The 18,839-nt window shown below is 36.1% G+C and overlaps 2 protein-coding genes across 2 annotated transcripts in view; one reads left to right on the forward strand and one right to left on the reverse strand.

The window, feature by feature from the left end:
• The window catches only part of LOC143251969 (uncharacterized), a 170,798-nt gene that overhangs the window by 20,709 nt on the left and 131,250 nt on the right, over positions 1-18,839 (forward strand). The gene's annotated exons all lie outside the window — the stretch shown is intronic.
• Positions 1-18,839, reverse strand: part of LOC143251971 (uncharacterized) — a 33,829-nt gene that overhangs the window by 9,944 nt on the left and 5,046 nt on the right. The gene's annotated exons all lie outside the window — the stretch shown is intronic.

An 18,839-nucleotide genomic window follows, 5' to 3' on the forward strand; every position in this document is an offset into this window, starting at 1 on the left:
ACCGCTGTGCCACTGAAAGGACATTTGGAATACAGCTTTTCATGTACACGAACTGAGTATTTTGGTATAAAATGTCTACAGCAATATAAAAAATCCACTGCCAAAAAAAAAATATTGATAGAGGTTTGATTGCTAATGAATTACAAAATATGAGTGTTGAGTATACACCAGTGTTATCCAGACTTCAGATAATCTAAAAGCCCTAAAGTGTACGGTTGTTCCCTGGCTTGTTTTGAAAGAAATCGTTCCCTAAATACGTTTTTACTTACTCTTGGGTATTATAATGGTCAACAAGCACTATATTATTACAGAATAGGCCACGTATTAGGTTTTCGAATCTATTAAGAAACCATTAACATGGTATCGTGCTAAGCGTAAGAACCCAAAGTCTAATCATTCAATCATGAAAAGTGTGAAGGGGACCTGTAAGTGATCCGTCGATGCAGTATTTGACAATACATTTGTTGCTGTGTACAGTGAATATGCTGTACTGATTAGTTGTTAGTAAGATGAGTTCAACAGTTCCCCGCTAGTCTACGGATTTACAACGCTAAAATCAAGGGTTCGATTCCCCGCGGAGAGGTGGTGGGGCTCAGCAGATAGCCAGATGTGGCTTTGCTATAAGAAAAACATACACACACACATCAGTTTAATAAAGGTTTTTTTGTTTTCTAAAAGCCTTCTACACTGAGAAGCGATCAGGAAAAGTTACCTTATTAGCAGTCATCAAAAAGCTGATATCGTTGTGCTTACTTTGTTACTCTTCAGTGTTTCATTCTCAGAAAGATTTTTCCCCGAGTTTCTTTAGCTTGCTAACAATCTGCCAGTAATTTGAATTCACGGTAAGCTTTAAGCGTTGAAATAATCAGAATGTAATAATTATTGCATTTTAAATTTAAATGTTATATACCTCTTGATTGAAATTGATAATTTTGTTAGGTCAAATGAAAAAGAAATTTCGCGGATGTCCGTTTTGAAGGATTTACAGTTGGTTGAGGAAAATCGGTAGTAGTTGTATCATGCCTCCTTCGTGAGGAATAACCCATTAAGATAACAATTGGCGAGTGCTAGAAAACAATTAAACATTAAAGGAATGAAACTGCGGATCTACATTTTGCCACAAATAAATAAGCGGAGAAAGGTGTCACAGTTTTTATTTTTTTCATTTTTCTTATTTGCTGGAACTGAGATTGTGATAGACGCCCTTTTATTTACTTGCTATTTTAGCAAGGGAAGAATAGGAAAAAACTAATTATCGACCACGCATGTCTGTTATATGGCTTATCATGGCCAGGTGGTTAAGGCACTCGAGGGTCGCGAGTTCAAATCCCCGCCACACAAAACATGCTCGCCCTTTCAGCCGTGGGGGCGTTATAAAGTGAGGGTCAATCCCACTATTCGTTGGTAAAAGAGTAGCCCAAGAGTTGGCGGTGGGTGGTGACGACTAGCTGCCTTCGCTCTAGTCTTACACTGCTAAATTAGGGACAGTTAGCGTAGATTGCCTTCGTGTAGCTTTAAGCGAGATTCGAAACAAATCAAATCCAACCATGCCCGTTATAAACGCTAGGTGGTAGAGATAAATTATTTCAACTACAAAATCTTCCTGGTGGTCACAGCGGTAAGCTTGAAGACATATAGCGTTTATAGCTGCAGGTTTCTATCTCTGATGTGGGCGCGGCATAGATACCACACTGTGTAGGTTTGCGTTTAACAACGAAAAAGTAGTAAATGCGTGTAATTATAGTCAAGGAATATGAGTATGATCTTTTAAACGATAATGATTGCCAAATAAAATCTTTCGTCGAATTTCAGTCAGCATTAATTAAATTACATTCTCTCCCAGTGGTACAGTAATATGTCTGCCGACTAACAATGCTAGCAAATGAGTTTTGATACCTCTGTAAGGCAGAGCACAGGTAGTGCATTGTGTAGCTTTGTGATTAAAAAATTACATTTAATTTCCCATGCGCACATCAGCGACATCTATAAATATGTGTAGTTTTGTATTTAACGTGAAATAAACGAACAAGAAGAGTATTCCAAAATTAAATGTTTTAATATAAAAATATCATTAAAATATTGTATAAATCATATTTTAAAAGTTGTTTATTGAAATTCCAGACGTTGTTCGAGGACTCCATGAAGTACCCTCGTACAACCCGACATGGCCAGGTGGGTTAAGACGTTTGACTCGTAATTCTAGGGTCGCGGGTTCGGATCCCGGTCGCACCAAACATGCTCGCCCTCTCAGCCGTGGGGGCGTTATAATAATACGCTCAATCCCACTATTCGTTGATAAAAGAGTATCCCAAGAGTTGGTGGTGGGTGGTGATGACTAGTTGCCTTCCCTCTAGTCTTACACTGCTAAATTAGGGACGGCTAGCGTAGATAGCCCTCGAGTAGCTTTGTGCAAAATTCAAAACAAACAAGCAAACAAGTACCCTCGTGGAAACCAGTTTGTAAAACGCTGGTTTAAACTGAAGTTGATGTGGTTTATTCTGATGTTCCACAATTAGAAAAAGCCATGCATTGAGTTAAGAAACAAAAATCTATCATATGTTGATGAATCACAAAAGAGGAAATAGTAACATTGATACTTTGGGAAAGCAGGCCTTAGCTAATCAAGTGTGAATTGGGATTTTTTTCAAGAGTAAATTGAGAAGGAGGAAGGATTATCTTTTCAAAGTGCTCAGTTTTATTGTATATGTATATATATTGCTTGGCGATTATGTACGAGAAAGTATTTACTTTGTTTGCTAAAACCTGGTTGACGTGTAGTTCAAATACAACTTTCGTTTTAGAAAATCGAATGCGTTCAAGAATTTTTTCAACGACACTTTATTGTCTGTTTAGTGCTGGCGCGGAGGAATACCAAGACAGTGAAAGTAGATACCATCACCAAATTTTTCGATGTTTTTTGTGTCTGAAAACAGAAATAGATATGCAAATAGCTTATGAGTTAGCTACTATAGGACTCCAAAATAACCTGCTTAATAGATTTAAAATTAATTCAAAGTATGTTATAGACGCGACCCGAGGTTGCTCGTTAGGGCACTTTAGTCGCTGACGTTTCATCAGTGATTTTGGAGCAGAATAACCTGGTGACGATGATGTCTTTTCTAGGTAATAAAATTAATACTATAAGGAAAAATAATAGCATCTTGAATTTGTTTCAATATATTTTGTTTTATTTAACAAATTTGTTATTTTTAACGAATCAAATACTTACGGAAGTGACTGTCCTTAAACATTATGGTTAAAAAATAAGGACGAGTATTGACTATGACTCTATTATTTCACACAAAAAAATAATTCCGGCTGTCTGTATACGAACCTACACGAAAAACTTTGAAATTCTCTCGACAACAGCTGAGGAAAGAGCACATTGGAAATGCAATTCTACTAGTGTTGAACCTACAAATACTTAATTAGACTACGTAAAAACAAACCAATTTGTCAAGGTGAGCCAAAGAAATGAAACACATCAAGAAATCATTACTACGTAAAATCTCGTCAGTTCTATTGTTTATGGTTGCTTTTTGTCCTCCCCTCTTCCATTGTTGTATTAGTGTCATTCCAACCGTCTAAGTGACACGTGACGTGTGTTCCGGGACAACGATTAGAAAGCCCAGGTGGAGACACAGTTTTTGTCAAAGAGGCCAATACTGTAGAAGAATTGCAGAAGCAATGTTTGCAGGTCGATGGCGGGCCCACGCACATCGTGTAGCTAGCTATCTGCCTTCCGTCCTGTCTTTTTCTGGGACGTGAGGAACCGATTAAACTAATGAGCAACATGTATTATCATATACAACATATTAAATGTAAAACACGTTTTATTTGCTTCTTTTCTGATGTTCACATTTAACAGTCTTACTTTCATTTAAAGTTAAAAGTATTAGCAAAAACCACACAAACATAGTTTATTTGTTTGTCTTGAATAGCTGAGCAAATCATTCTTATTTTGAACTTATAGGCTAGAGAGAAGGCTAAAGATATCTTTACCTACCACCATTTATTGGATTATTTTAAGCTAACAAAGGGTTTGACCTTAACTCTTATAACACACTTGAAACCCCTAAGTTAGGCTCGATTTGGCTGTAACATGACATGAACTATGAAATACAACTCGGCACATTAACCTCTCTAAAATACGATTCGTCGTAAAACGTATCAAAAGTAAAATTTAATCATATTTTATGTGTTTTTCATTAGTAAACGATTAGAATCACCTATTAGAAGCGCAAGTTGTTTAGAAGCTTAGAATGTAAAAAAAAAAATAGATTTCTGTAATATATTTTAATGACTTTCATTGGAGGAATAAAACTTGTCAGCAATGAAGCTCAACTATACGTTTAAGTACTTTTCTAAAAATAAAAAAAGTTGCCTCGAAAACCAACATTAAAAGACACATCTACATTAGCCTGTAATACACTTGTGATCTAGGATGAGCGGAAGTTGCGTCATGATAAAACAGGATTATATAAAAATTCTAATTTTGTTCCTCATCCAGTTTACTTAGGAAGAGCACTGGTTGTATATATATAGACAGATATTAAACTTACCTTATGACTAGATTCAATGGTGATAAAAAATTTTATCTTCTCATGCACTGCTATTAGCTAGTTACACTACAAGTCATAGCAAGCGTTATTTCTACAAGAGACGTGTTAACATTATCTTAGTACTTGCTCGCACCTGGTCACGAAAACGCCGAGCAAAATAAATGGTTGAGTCCAATATATGCAAGGGAGGGCCATAATAGACCGAATTGTTAACACTGAGAGGTAAAAGTAACTTATTAATAAGTCTTTGTGTCAGCTTTCCAACTAGACTTACTTTCAAAATTGGGTTTGATTTGTTTTGAATTTCGCGCAAAGCTACACGAGGGCTATCTGCGCTAACCGCCCCTAATTTAACAGTGTAAGACTAGAGGGAAGACAGCTAGTCATCACCACCCACCACCAACTCTTGAGCCTCTCTTTTACCAAAGAATAGTGAGATTGACCGTAACATTATAACGCCCTCACGGCTGAGAGGGCGAGCATGTTTGGTGTGACGGGGATTCAAACTCGCTACTCTCGGATTACGAGTCGAGTGCCTTAACCACCTGTCTATACTTGGCCTAGTTTCATGTTTAAACCACCACTTAGCACACAATATATTTTCCAGAAATGGTATACGTCATTGGTTGAGCTTTTACACCTATTAATTTTAATTATTATTAATATCAGTAAGATTGAAGTTGAAGATATATTTAATCAAAATGCACACACATAAAAGAATTGCATTGATAAATAATGCGAAGTTGTCCGGCTTACAATAACATTTATGATGTAGTAAGACCAAGGGGCACTCTTTATTCGTTTATATTTCTTTGCTTATTTAATTAATGAAGATAATATATTAATACAATTTCAAAATTAAGAACTAAAATTTGTCATTTTCTGTGTTAAGCAAAATGCGAAACTCACAACGATCTGCTCAAATATCTCTTGAACACCTCCGTCCTCTCTCAAAGTGATATAGCTATCAAACTATCGCGTTTATTGTAGTATTTATGGGAGCATACAAGCACGTTTTGGAAAATACATCTTTTCTCTGCAAATTTAAAAAAATCAATTCCTTCTCTATAAATTCATTTGTCTGTGATAAACTCTCCTACAATTTAATGTTTGGCTTTCAGAATTCTTGTTGTTGCCGTTACATAGATATAAGATTGATTTTATTTGAAGGGATAATTTAAGAATCACTTAACAAGAAAATATAGTGAAATAGATAAGGAAATCAGGCATTTGTGAAGGCAGGCAAGAGATGAGTATCTAAACAAGAATTGACGAGGAAACAAAGAATGAAGCAATAACGTACGTGAACTGCACAGAAAAATAAGATTTGAATAGAAAACCAACATTAAGAGTCATCTAAAGTATACCTAGCCAGATACTTGAAATTGATAATGTTAAGGAAAGGTAGGCAGAGTTGCGAGATGATTATATGACGATTCCAGGGAAAGAAACCAGCATAGGAGTGGAGAACCAATTTAAATGGGGGATATAAATTATGGAAAGGAAGGCATTTGGAATCTATAAGAGGTTTAAAGAATGGAAAAAATCTTGCAGCATACATGAGATTCAACCAGAACGTTTTAAAAATAAATTAACCTTTTTATGATTTAAATATTTGTATATAATTTACAACTTATAGAGGAGGGACATTCCAAGATTTTTTAAAATATGTTTTGTGTCGATTTCAAAATAAATTTAAATCTGTAGAATGGAATCATACGAGATTCGAACAGTTACACCTCAAAGTACTCTTAAAAGTAGACCTCAAGAGAATCTATCGGCTCGGCAGGGCCAGATGGTTAAGGTATTCGACTCGTAATTCGAGGATTGAATCCCCGTGACACCAAACATCCTCGCCCTTTCAGCCGTGCGGGCGTTATGATGTAACGGTCAATCCCACTATTCGTTGGTAAAGGAGTAGCCCAGTAATTGGCGGCGGATGGTGATGAATAGCTGCCTTCCTTCTAACTTTTCACTGCTAAATTAGGAACAGCTATCGCAGATGGCTCGTCTTTTATTTTTTATAGTTACGAAATTGGAGTAGGCTTACTTGGTCAAAGGTCGTTTTATTGTTTACACAGAGATTTAAGAGCTGAGTAATTATTATAGATCCTTTTGTCCGATATAACCGGAACGGTAGCGCCTCAAACTTTCGTAGGAACCAGGAACGGACATGGAGTACTTTGAAAATAAGGAAGTTAGATAACGACTGACTCACACTTCGCTTTCTACATTTGATAAAGCAGCAGAAAATCTGAAACTCACATAAGCAACGTTGAGGAAACTTTACAATCTGTAAAACATACTCCAATGTTCGATAGCAAACGTTTCTTTATTAAACATTATAACTTCCGAAATGCAGCATCTGGAAACCTGTTGGAAATATTATCTAAACGACGTACAAATATTTTCTATTTTTTCGCCCCCCTCCTCCAGTGGCACAGCGGTATGTCTGGGGAGTTAGAATGATAGAAACTGGGTTTCGATACCTGTGATGGGCAGAGCACAAGTAGCCCATTGAGTAGCTTTGTACTCAACTTCAAACAAACAAAAATCATTTATTTCGCTTTGTAATTCCGAAATGACAGTTGAAGAAAATCGAGTAGTAAACATCATAAAATACCACGAAAATTTCTGACAGAGAGTGGAAACTGTTATGATGTTCTACCCCTTTCTCGCTTATTTTATTTTAAATGGATATCTTTATGTACTTATATCATAAAGTTACCTTCCAATAACAACATAGACATACAATGTTTCTGTACTTGTGGTTGGAACATAGACACCTATCATAGGAACATTTGTAAAAAGCTGTTCTAGATTTTTAGGCTTACAGTGTCTACACGTTATTCGTTCTATTCATAGATGTTTGATAATTTCGCACATTATGTTCACCCCTTCATATACTTGTCTTACAAAAGGGAAAAAAATAGTGTAATTACCAGGTATTTCGAGCTGATTGCTCAAGCTGTGAACATAAAGTTTTGCCAGCTTTGTGTAGCTTTGTGCTTAATATATTTCTGTTCATGTAGAAAATGATAGGAAATCTGGACAACATTTTTTGAAGTTCAGTAGTTTAGGATATGTCCTCAGCTACTTCTTCAAGTTCACCTCCCTGGTGGTCAACAGCAGTAAGTTTGAAGAATTATAGCGGAAAAAAATAGATTTTCGATGCTCGCTTTGGCTGAACACAGATAGCCAGTTGTGTAGCTTTGTACTTAAAAATACATTTCATAATTCCGAAATAACGGTAGTAACAACTCTGAGCTTTAAGTAATAAATTACAAAAAATTCACAGCAAGCTTCACGAAACACTTAGGACGTGAGAAAGAGAGAGATGTCGTCCAGTTACTACCTTCCAACCATCTCCGCAAGCACTTACTCTACCCTATATTCTGTAATAGCAGCTGATGTGTACTGAGCCACTGAGCAGAACATGTTACTGCTACCTAGACATCTTTCATGAAAAATTTCAGGTGGCTTTCTTGAAAGAAGATTTTTCTAAGTGATCACAAATGAGGCATTTATTTTAAATTTCAGGATAAAAATAAATTTATCATGATTCAGGGTGTAAAAGCCATGAATTCCGAACGTGCAAACAGACTGTATTGATCAAATCTTCGAAAGTAAGCTAACTGTAAACAAAGATTTTGTTCTACGTTTTGTGTCTCATTAAAAGCGTGAATCAAAGCCAGTAGCTACTAAATAAATATATTATCCAGGTTTTTATTTCTGTTGTAAAATCTTGCATTGTTTCAGAACGTGATTTGCACTTTATGGTATCTGACATAGCGCAACTGATGTGACAGGAATGAAACATTTGCTCTGTATTATGATACGGTAGAAGCATTGACTTTTCTTTATAAAACGCAAATATCCAACGGACTGTGTATATACGAATTCCGGCGATTTCACGTCAAATGATTTTCTAGGATGAAACTTAAGCTACACCGAGCGACAGTACTGTCTGACGAGGTAGATGGACGAACTATTTGATGCACGCTTCAATAGTCTCCTGTAATGTTGAATGTAGCTCGGTAACTGACACTCGTCTTCTTTTTATTTAAACTTGGCGGCTTAAAAAATCCTTAAAAATCCCACGGGAAACAGGAGGCAAAGAGAAAAAAAAGAGGTTCATCCAAAAAATTATCTCGTTTTTTATCTCTGTTTCAAATATTTTCGTACATTAAAAGAAAAACTTATAAACAGCAACATATTTTCATCAAATAAAAACGCTGTCTAGTGTTTGTTAAAAAATGTAATCTTTTCGTGAGTTTAATATCTGTGGAGTATCTGTCGCGGTGATCGAAACTAGAATTCTAGTGTCGTAAGATTTTAAGCTTACCGATGAGCCACTAGGGGACAGATTAATTCTCGATTTTCACGTTGGTTTTATTTTCTTTAACAATAGATAAAATTAAAATTACAGCGTATTTTTCACCTAATGTTTGTCCTTAACTAAGGTGCAAAGCATTTTACTATATAGAGATAGTCACTGCGTTCCAGGACTTGTTAACCAAGTATGGCCAGGTGGTTAGGGCGTTCGATTCATAATCTGAGGGTCGTGGGTTCGAATTCCTGTCACATCAAATATGTTCGCCCTTTCAGCCGTGGGGCCGTTATATTGTGACGGTCAATTACACCATTCGTTGGTAGAAGAGTGGCCCAAGAGTTGGTGATTAGTGGTGATGACTAGATGCCTTCCATATAATATTTCACTACTAAATTAGGGCCGGCTAGCACAGATAACCCTCGTGTAGCTTTGCTCGAAATTGAAAAACAAACAAACAAATACACTTGTAAGTTTATTTTCATGGTGATTTTCACATTTTTGTTTTCCATGTTAAACAGCCACGTAAATAGAGTCTGTAGCAAACAGGCAGAAAACATACTTAAACAGAAGTCGCCCCATCCAAAATATAAAGGTAATTATAAAAGAAATTTTTTTTATTTGAACCAACGTTATATGAGCCAGTTGTATGTATTAACCCTGATAAAGCCGCAAAGGCGAAACGTTGGCTCAAATAAAAAATTCTTTTATAATTATCTAGACTACAAAAAGGCCGTTTTTCTCTAACCTTTAAGTCAAAATGTTTGCATTACAAAGTTTGAAAGACAACAAAACATACTTCATGATCCTTGGTATTGTGCGAAAGGTTTCCCCAACACCGGATATACCGGATATAGTATGACTGACATTATTATATAACTTACTTTAATTTCATTAAGAAATTGTTCTTAACAAATACTAAAATAAATAAACATGTAAGAAAAATAAAAGAAATAAACAAAACCATTTTATTATAATACCCTGAACGATGTGACATGAGGAAGGACAAAGGAGATTAGACCTATATATAATTATGAAGACTATACCCCTATTTCAGAAAAAAAAATACCAGGTCAGCACAACTTAACACAGTGATACAAGATGACATGTCTAAAAGAATTTCAAGTGACGTGGCTACTGGGGATTCCCTCTTGTTTTTTAAATGAAGAAAACCAACTAAACCCCAGTTCAATCACCATGAAGAATGGGTAACAGCAGTAATTATTTACTTACTTGAAAACATTAGCTCTATCAACATGTAGAAAGGTTAACAGTAGTAACCATCTGCTTGCTTGAAAACATTAGCTCTATCGACATGTAGAAAGGCTAACAGTAGTAACTATCTGCTTGCTTGAAAACATTAGCTCTGTCAATATGTATAAAGGCTGACAGTAGTAACTATCTGCTTGCTTGAAAACATTAGCTCTGTCAACATGTATAAAGGCTGACAGTAGTAGCTATCTGCTTGCTTGAAAACATTAACTCTGTCAACATGTATAAAGACTAATAGTAGTAACTCTCTGCTTGCTTGAAAACATTAGCTCTGTCAACATGTAGAAAGGCCAAGTAGTAACTATCTACTTACTTTTTTGCATTCATGATTAGATAAAAAACCTACGGTAACTAGAAACGTTGTTCATCTAATATACTTTGACGGTTTAAAACCAATAAGAGTTAAATTGAAGATATGATGACGAAACTACATCTTTAAAGAACGCATAGAAAACAACAACAACAACACTCAATACGCAGCCAGGTCATTTAAAACCAAAACAGTATAACAGCACTCAATACGCAGCCAGGTCATTTAAAACCAAAACAGTATAACAACATTCAATATGCAGCCAGGTCATTTAAAACCAAAACAGTATAACAACACTCAATATGCAGCCAGGTCATTTAAAACCAAAACAGTATAACAACACTCAATATGCAGCCAGGTTGTTAAAACAAAACAGTATTGACTTGATACAATTTCTTAACTTCGTTTATGAATACATTTGATTTTAATTACATAACAAGTTTATAATCTATCAATACTACTGAACAGCATAAATTAAGAACAAGATGACGATTCACTTGTATAACTTATTGAAAAGAATTGAAATGATTTTAAGAGCCAATATTCTATATTGTGACTATAAAGTCATACGTGTATTTTATTTGCTCACGAGGCAGAAGAGCACTGAACAGTGTTGTAAGTAAAACCTGAAATATGTAAATAAAAAGTGAATCCCTTAGGCTTTGCTAGTTTCATGGGTTGGTTAAGATTTTGTATAAGATATGTGTGGAACCGGTCTTTCAGGAAATAAAACCGATCTCAAAGAGTAATGGTGTCTTCCATGACATTTCTGTCGTCGTATATAGAAGTTGTTGTAGAGATTTTGAAACAAAGATGGGTTGTATAAGTCTTGTGTTTATTATAGCTCATATAAAATTACTCTTTTTATCTCGCAATGCTATCAAGGAGAAAACCAAATATAAAGTTTCCAGTTTGGGTAATTCTGACAGTTACATATACAAGGTCTCATTCTTTTTACTATATTTTAATTTCGTCATAAAATTTGAGAATTTGTTTTCTGTTTCGTATGTAAAATATATTATGGAAGAAAATATCTCGCTCTTAACGAAAACAGGACAAATAATTAATGTCATTCTTTGACACTAAAACTTACGAAGTTATTTTTCCTCTGAGTCAGTTTTAATATTTAGCCTTAGAGTTTACTTTTACTTGTGATGTCATAATTAAGAATACAAGTTGTGACGTCAATTTTATATTGTTATTATAAAATTCCTCTAGACAATACCTCTACTGAAAAAGCAACATTACTTCCTCAGGATTCTTTGTTAGAAATCTGTTCCTACCGATGTAAAAGACACATTATTTGAATAAAAACATGATATGAACCAAAAAAATCTAAGTTTGTACATAGTAACAAAGTTTTACTCCATTACTCGAGGAAGGAGCGCGTGAAATATTCTTTTATATGGACTTTACATGTTAGTGTGACTCACAAGTTTCTTGTTATGGTATTCTAATATCAATATCACTACTATAAAGCCATTTTCGGCAGGATGCCACTAGGTGGGGTAGATATTCATGTCTGATGCGCTTGAATGACGCCATTCTTTAGCATAACTTATGGTTCAACCGAGCCATGCAAACACGCTCTGAACCAAAAAATAGTCGTAGATGATATAATTGGGTTATTGTGTATGGAGATCCAAGGCTGAGAACGTAAAACGCTTAGTAAACTTTACAACACCTACCAAAGTACACCTTCCTGTGAATTAAAGCACGTGAGCGTCCATCAACACTTTCCTCCCATGATTCCTAATATTTCTAATGTTTTGCTTTATTTTTAGGCCTACGTAAATGGGTAGACGCTTTAGTTTAGGCATGGTACAAGCAATGTTAAATACATTTAAAATATTACCCGTCGCACTTTGATGACGTGTTTATTTTAAATCTCGACTCCTATACGTTTGATGCTGCCAGGTCTTAAAAGTCGTAACGCTGAGGATTTTTTTTTTTTAATTTAATGTATACTTTACCAAGAAAGCTGGTTTGTTTGGCTCAAATCCAGAGTCATTCGATATTTAAAATTAAGATTAAAATATTTTAATTACATCTTTTTTTCTGCTATCTTCAGGAGGTTTCTTTTTTCTCTTTAAAAATAAAAGTGTTTGTTTGCTTTGGCCAATAATTACACAGTAGGCAGTATGCACTCTACCACCACAGGAATTCGAAACCCGAATTTTAGCGTCATAAATACGTAAACTCGTCCATATATAACTATGTTTCTAATACTAAAATATGGTTTGAAAATTACCTGTCTATATATGTGACATAATAGGTAAAGTTGTATAACTTTCTATATTAAAATTATTTAGCTGAAAAGGTTCAGAGTAAGAACAAGAATGCATTAAATCATTCAGTCTGAAAATATAGTCGCTGGTACAGCCTTGAAGGTTGAGGTACAGTAGTATAACTAACATGACATTCACTTAAAATTCGGATTAGGGAGACTGTTGTACATAATTCACTCAGAGTATGTTTAAACAACCTTACTTTCATATACACCCAATCCCCAGCTAGTATAGCGGGGTGTCTACGGATTTACAACGCTAAGTCAGGGGTTCGATTCCTCTCGGTGGGCTCAGCAGATAGCCTAACGTGACTTTGCTATAAGAAAACACACACACTATTTATACACACCCTACACCTCTTCAAGTTACTTTGGCCCGGCATGGCCAGGTGGTTAAGGCACTCGACTGGTAATCCGTGGGTCGCGGGTTCGAACCCCAAACACGCTCGCCCTTTCAGCCGTGGAGGCGTTATAATGTGACGGGAAATCCCACTATTCGTTGGTAAAAGAGTAGCCCAAGAGTTGGCGGTGGGTGGTGATGGGTAGCTACCTTTCCTCTAGTCTTAAACTACTAAAATAGGGATGGCTTGCACAGACATCTCTCTAGTAGCTTTGCTTGAAATTCAAAACAAAGAAACAAAACAAACGAAGTCACATTTTAATCGGTCAAACTGGAGTTCTGTACAACATGAGTAAAATATTTACATCCTGGCATCTTTGGAATATAAGAGGTTTTTGATTTCGGTTCCCTGTATGATTTTATGTTATTCGCACTGACAGTTTAGTCCATTAGAACCTAGGAGCTGAAATACTCTTAATATTACTCAAGATAACTTGCTTAAATGTCTTTCTATATACACTTCATATGTTGTTTCAATATTCTAATTTCCAAGAAAAAAATGAATTTGAGAAGACTGCTTTTTAGTCTTTTATTTGGTTTAGTAGAATGGGAACACAGCAAGTTTATTGTAAAGTGTCAAAGCTACATACATTAGATTACCTTATCTGTACTGTCTGTACCAACATCATGCACGAGTGTTACAACTAGGTGTTCGGGGGTATGGATCCCCAGAATTAACGTTTAGTCTCTGAGAGTTGCGAATATTTAGGATAACTATAATTGCAGTTTCTAAGCACGTTTATTTTATGAGGGTCTCTGAAGCAAAAGAAATATTCTCTGAAGTTAGAAACTAATCTCATACACCTAGATTCGAAACTACTGGGTATATCTGACATGAGTAGAAGAAATGTACAAAATCCGTGGTATAATCACCACTTTCAAACAGTATGAAAATGTCATTAGGGCTGTAGAATCAAATAGTTGCTCTCTGGCAGTAAAATAGATCATAAAATCAAAGCTTGTTTTGCCTTTTTATCAAATTCACGGAGGTTAAAATGAAACATTCCATCTTTACGCATAATATTGTAGAAAGACACAATATTAACGTCTGAACTATACCACAGGAACTTCATTTTTACGTGAAAAGTACCAAAAAGAAAAGACAGGTTCAAAAACCTGCAAACATATGAACTACCAATCATCCAGGTCCGGCATAGGCAGGGGGTTAAGGTACTCAACTCGTAATCTGATGGTCGCGGGTTCGAATTCCCGTCACACCAAACATGCTCGCTCTTTCACCCGTGGGGGCATTATAATGTGATCATCCATCCCACTATTCGTTAGTAAAAGAGCAGCCCAAGAGTTGGCGATGGGTGGTGATGACTAGCTGCCTTCCATCTAGTCTTACACTGCTAAATTAGGGACGGCTAGAGCAGATAGCCCTCGAGTAACTTGGCGCGAAATTCAAACCACACATGCAACTACAACTAAATAACAAAAGCAACAAATGTTTATTTATTTTTTCTTCAGAAAATAAGGTTTTGTTCTATATTAACAGTTATCATACGATTCGTAATTTAAAAGGAAGATACTGTAACGCTACGTCAAATGTGAATGGAAATGATATCCTCTCTCATTTTCTCACACTTTTCAAGTAGAATGTGACACCTAAAAAAAACCACCTGAATTTATAAGAGAACCAGAACACTAAGTGTGTGGTGGCTCAAACTTTGAGTTCCCTCTGATGGAGAAAAGTGCTAGTCTCAAGTATTGTAACAATAAATGGTCGATATTTTTTTCCCACCCTCAATTTTATAGATAATCCAGCTAGCTTAAGAAGGAAGTTTTACATTTACCCAATCGAAAGTCGTATTAGATTTGTTGGAACTGTCTTGATGACGCGGTAGGAAACATTTATCAAGTCAGTGTTGAAGACTTGTGTTGAAAGGAGTTTGTTGCATACATTCCGACAGTTTGTTTGTTTCTCCCAAAATTTCGCGTATTACGCTATCTGTGCTTAATAGTCCCTAATATTGTTCTGATAGACTAGAGAAAGAGGTAATTAATTAATAACACTCAATGCTAATCCTTGGGCTACCCTTGGTTGTTTGGATATTGGGATTCGATTTGACAGTCAACCATGGCCGTAAATTGTGTAACCAGTTTCTACGACAACAAATCACGAGCCATCAGTTTTTGGATCCATAATCTGAGAAGACCATAGCGACTAGACTATCTGATAGCTAAAAATGCTTGCTAGTATGAAGTCATGATATTTTACAGACATTTAGGACATATGACATGTTAAGACGCCGTATATCATTTTTGTGTTCACAACTCGGTGTTCTATAACTTCAAGTTTTATAGGTTTAATTTTCGTTAAGAAGTTCAAAATTAGCATTTTGCCCACCTTAGGAATAATTTAGCCCCTCGCTAGTACAGCGGTATGTCTTCGGATTTACAACGCTACAATCAGGGGTTCGATTCCCCTCGGTGGGCTGAGCAGATAGCCCGATGTGGCTTTGCTATAAGAAAACACACAAACACAAGGAATAATTTTCTTTTTTAGCAATGAAAAGCAAGCCCCGCATTTTAGCATTGTAAGTCCGTATGTATATAGTGGCCTGTCATGGCCAAGCGTGTTAAGGCGTGCGACTCGTAATCTGAGGGTCGTGGGTTCGCATCCCCGTCGCGCCAAACACCCTTTCAGCCGTGGGGGCGTTATAATATGAAGGCCAATCCCACTAGTCGTTCGTAAAAGAGTAGCCCAAGAGTTGGCGGTGGGTGGTGATGACTAGCTGCCTTCCCTCTAGTCTTACACTGCTAAATTAGGGACGGCTAGCACAGATAGCCCTTGAGTAACTTTGTGCGAAATTAAAAAAACAACAACAAAACAAACCGTATGTATAGCGTTACCTCTGTCTCGCAGGAAGACATGTTTGCCTTTTCTTTCCTTTTTTACTCACGAAAGTAAATACACATGCTGGTCTTTATCGAAACTAAGCATAGGGGTAAAACTCAACGGCCGTTTTCCAACTGCTATCCCCACCAAAACATTTTGTATACAAATTGTTTATATACTTTACTATATTATGCCAAACATTATACGTTAGAATTACAAAATCATTTTTAATAGCGGAAACCATGAATTTACATTTATAGACAACAGTTAAATCGAATTGTAACGTAACGAAATATTGAAATTTAGACGTGTCCGTACAGATCTTGAAATAAGAGTTGGGACGCATATTTTATAAAACATTTTAAGAATAAAGGGTTTAGCTAACAGTGCAGAAGTGTTATTGCTAAACGTTGTTACTTGTTCAGTTATAACGGTGCAGTTACATCTTCAGTGCAATCAAAGTTGTCTCTCCATAGCCGTTGCTAACAGAACAAACTTTTGATGGTAAACTGAATAGGCCCGGCATGGCCAGGTGGGTTAAGGCGTTCGACTCGTAATCCGAAAGTCGCGGATTCGAATCCCTGTTGCACAAATCATGATCGCCCTTTCAACTGTTGGGGCGTTATAACGTGACGTTCAATCCAACAATTCGTTGGTAAAAGAGTAGCTCAAGAGTTGGCGGTGGGTGGTGATGACCAGCTGCCTTCCCTCTAGTCTTACACTGCTAAATTAGGGACGGCTAGCGCAGATAGCCCTCGAGTAGCTTTGCGCGAAATTCAATAACCAAACAAACAAACGTAAACTAAGCAGATTCCACGATCAGAGGCGTTGCTTTAAAGTACGTGTAAAATAATCACACGTGTTAAAATTTATTGCTAATCTTAAGTTTTCCTTTTTCCTTATGCACTATTTCTTTTATTTAATTATGACAAAAATCGTTTTTATGTCTTCTGGAGGACATTGCTACGTACGATACCCACTTATTGGTAATGTACCCATATTTTGATATGTTCATCTTCCCGTTGAACACATCAATGAAGACTTGGTGGAATATGCGGACAAGACTTAAATTACACAATTTAATGGGTTGGTCATCGGGAGTTGCTTAGTTTGGTAGTCACGAAATCCCTAAAATGGCTGGGTTTGAAATATTGGTGGGTGTGATTTCGCTCAAGCGGAAGTGTTATGTACAGAGTTCACTGACATTTATGTATCTTGGGGTGAATTGTTAAAGTGGTAAAAAATTGCGCAAATTTCGAAATTTTTAGAATAGGAACTTAACTGAATGCATTCGAGTAGCTTGTGTTTTATTTTTGTTGTTATAAACATATATAGCAAACAACCAGGAACAAAACCCTTGTTTTTCGGAAATGTTAGAGAGCAGAAATATTACACTTTATACAAGGCAAGTGTAGTAAGATTTTTCTAAAAACTAACACGAAACTTCAGTCGTAAAGCGTACTCTACAAAAAAAGTATAGACAACTTGACACATATTTGAGATAATGACGCAACTTTGGTGCCACGAAGACTGCCATTTCCCCTAGAAGCTTTTTGGTTTGGTTTGATTTGAAATTCGCGCAAAGCTACATGAGGGCTATCTGCGCTAGTCGTCCCTAATTTAGTAGTGTAAGACGAGAGGGAAGACAGCTAGTTATCACCACCCACCGCCAACTGTTGGTCTAATCGTTTACCAACGAATAGTGGGATTGAAAGTCACATTATAACGCCCCTCTGCTGAAACAATCGTCCAAATCTTTCTTGCAATATTCTTCTCGTAAACAACGCGTATTAACAATATATTTTAAGCAATATTGTTATTGATTTTTGGTTAATATATTCATTTATTATTGTTTGTTTGATTTTATGAAAGTAATTTTGTTCCTGTTCTTGTCTCCGGATTTACAACGCTAAAATCAGGGGTTCGATTCCCTCGGTGGGCTTCGCAGATAGCCCGATGTGGCTTTGCTATAAGAAAACACACACTCTTTTCTTGTCTCCAGTCCAAAAATATTCATGTTTGTAGCATCTTTAACTTTAGCCTTTCAGTTTCAACTGCCACATATGTTATCGCTGTTAGCCTAGATATAATAATGTTAATTTGGAGCTTAAAATGTGTGTGATGTGATCAAAATTAGTCCAAACATGGTTTCTAATTGTAGCCGAGAATGGTTTTTACGAAGGACGACAGAAATACTCTATTAATGTTCCGTTTGGTCTACAACTCTGGCTGTCTGATGGTATTGTTTATGTGAATGACGTAAAACATATTATTGATAAAAATTCGGAAAGAAAATGTGACTATATTAATAACGTTTAAAAAGACTGAGATTAATAGAGAATTATAGAATAATTTGTGAAGACTATAGGAGTTTAATTAGCAAGTCACTTTAGTGTTAAGATTTGCTGCTGAGTTAACTTATTGATTTATAGTTATATGCTGTGAAATCATCGTTTCATTTGTATGACAAAGAGAGTAAACCCAGTTATATGTTGCGTAGTCAACTTGAGAAAGAGTAGACCTGGTTACACGTGACAAAGGAAACAAACCTAGTTCATTACACGTGACGTAGTCCGAATGAGAAAGAGATTAAACCTAGTTTTGTAGTCCGACAAGAAAGGAAGCAGACCTAGGTATATATTACGCAGTCGGAACGGTAAGGGAAACATACTTAGATATGTATTACGTGGTCTGAACGTTAAATGAAGCAGACCTAGATATGTATTACGTGGTCTAAAAGTGAAAGAGAACAAACCTGGCACCTACAAAACAAACTAAAAGGAAAGACAAATTATGATTACAAAATATTGGAATGAGAAAAATGTTATTCCAGTTG

The sequence above is a fragment of the Tachypleus tridentatus genome, chromosome 6 (assembly GCF_004210375.1).
Source record: "Tachypleus tridentatus isolate NWPU-2018 chromosome 6, ASM421037v1, whole genome shotgun sequence".
NCBI classification, from domain to species: Eukaryota; Metazoa; Arthropoda; class Merostomata; order Xiphosura; family Limulidae; genus Tachypleus; species Tachypleus tridentatus.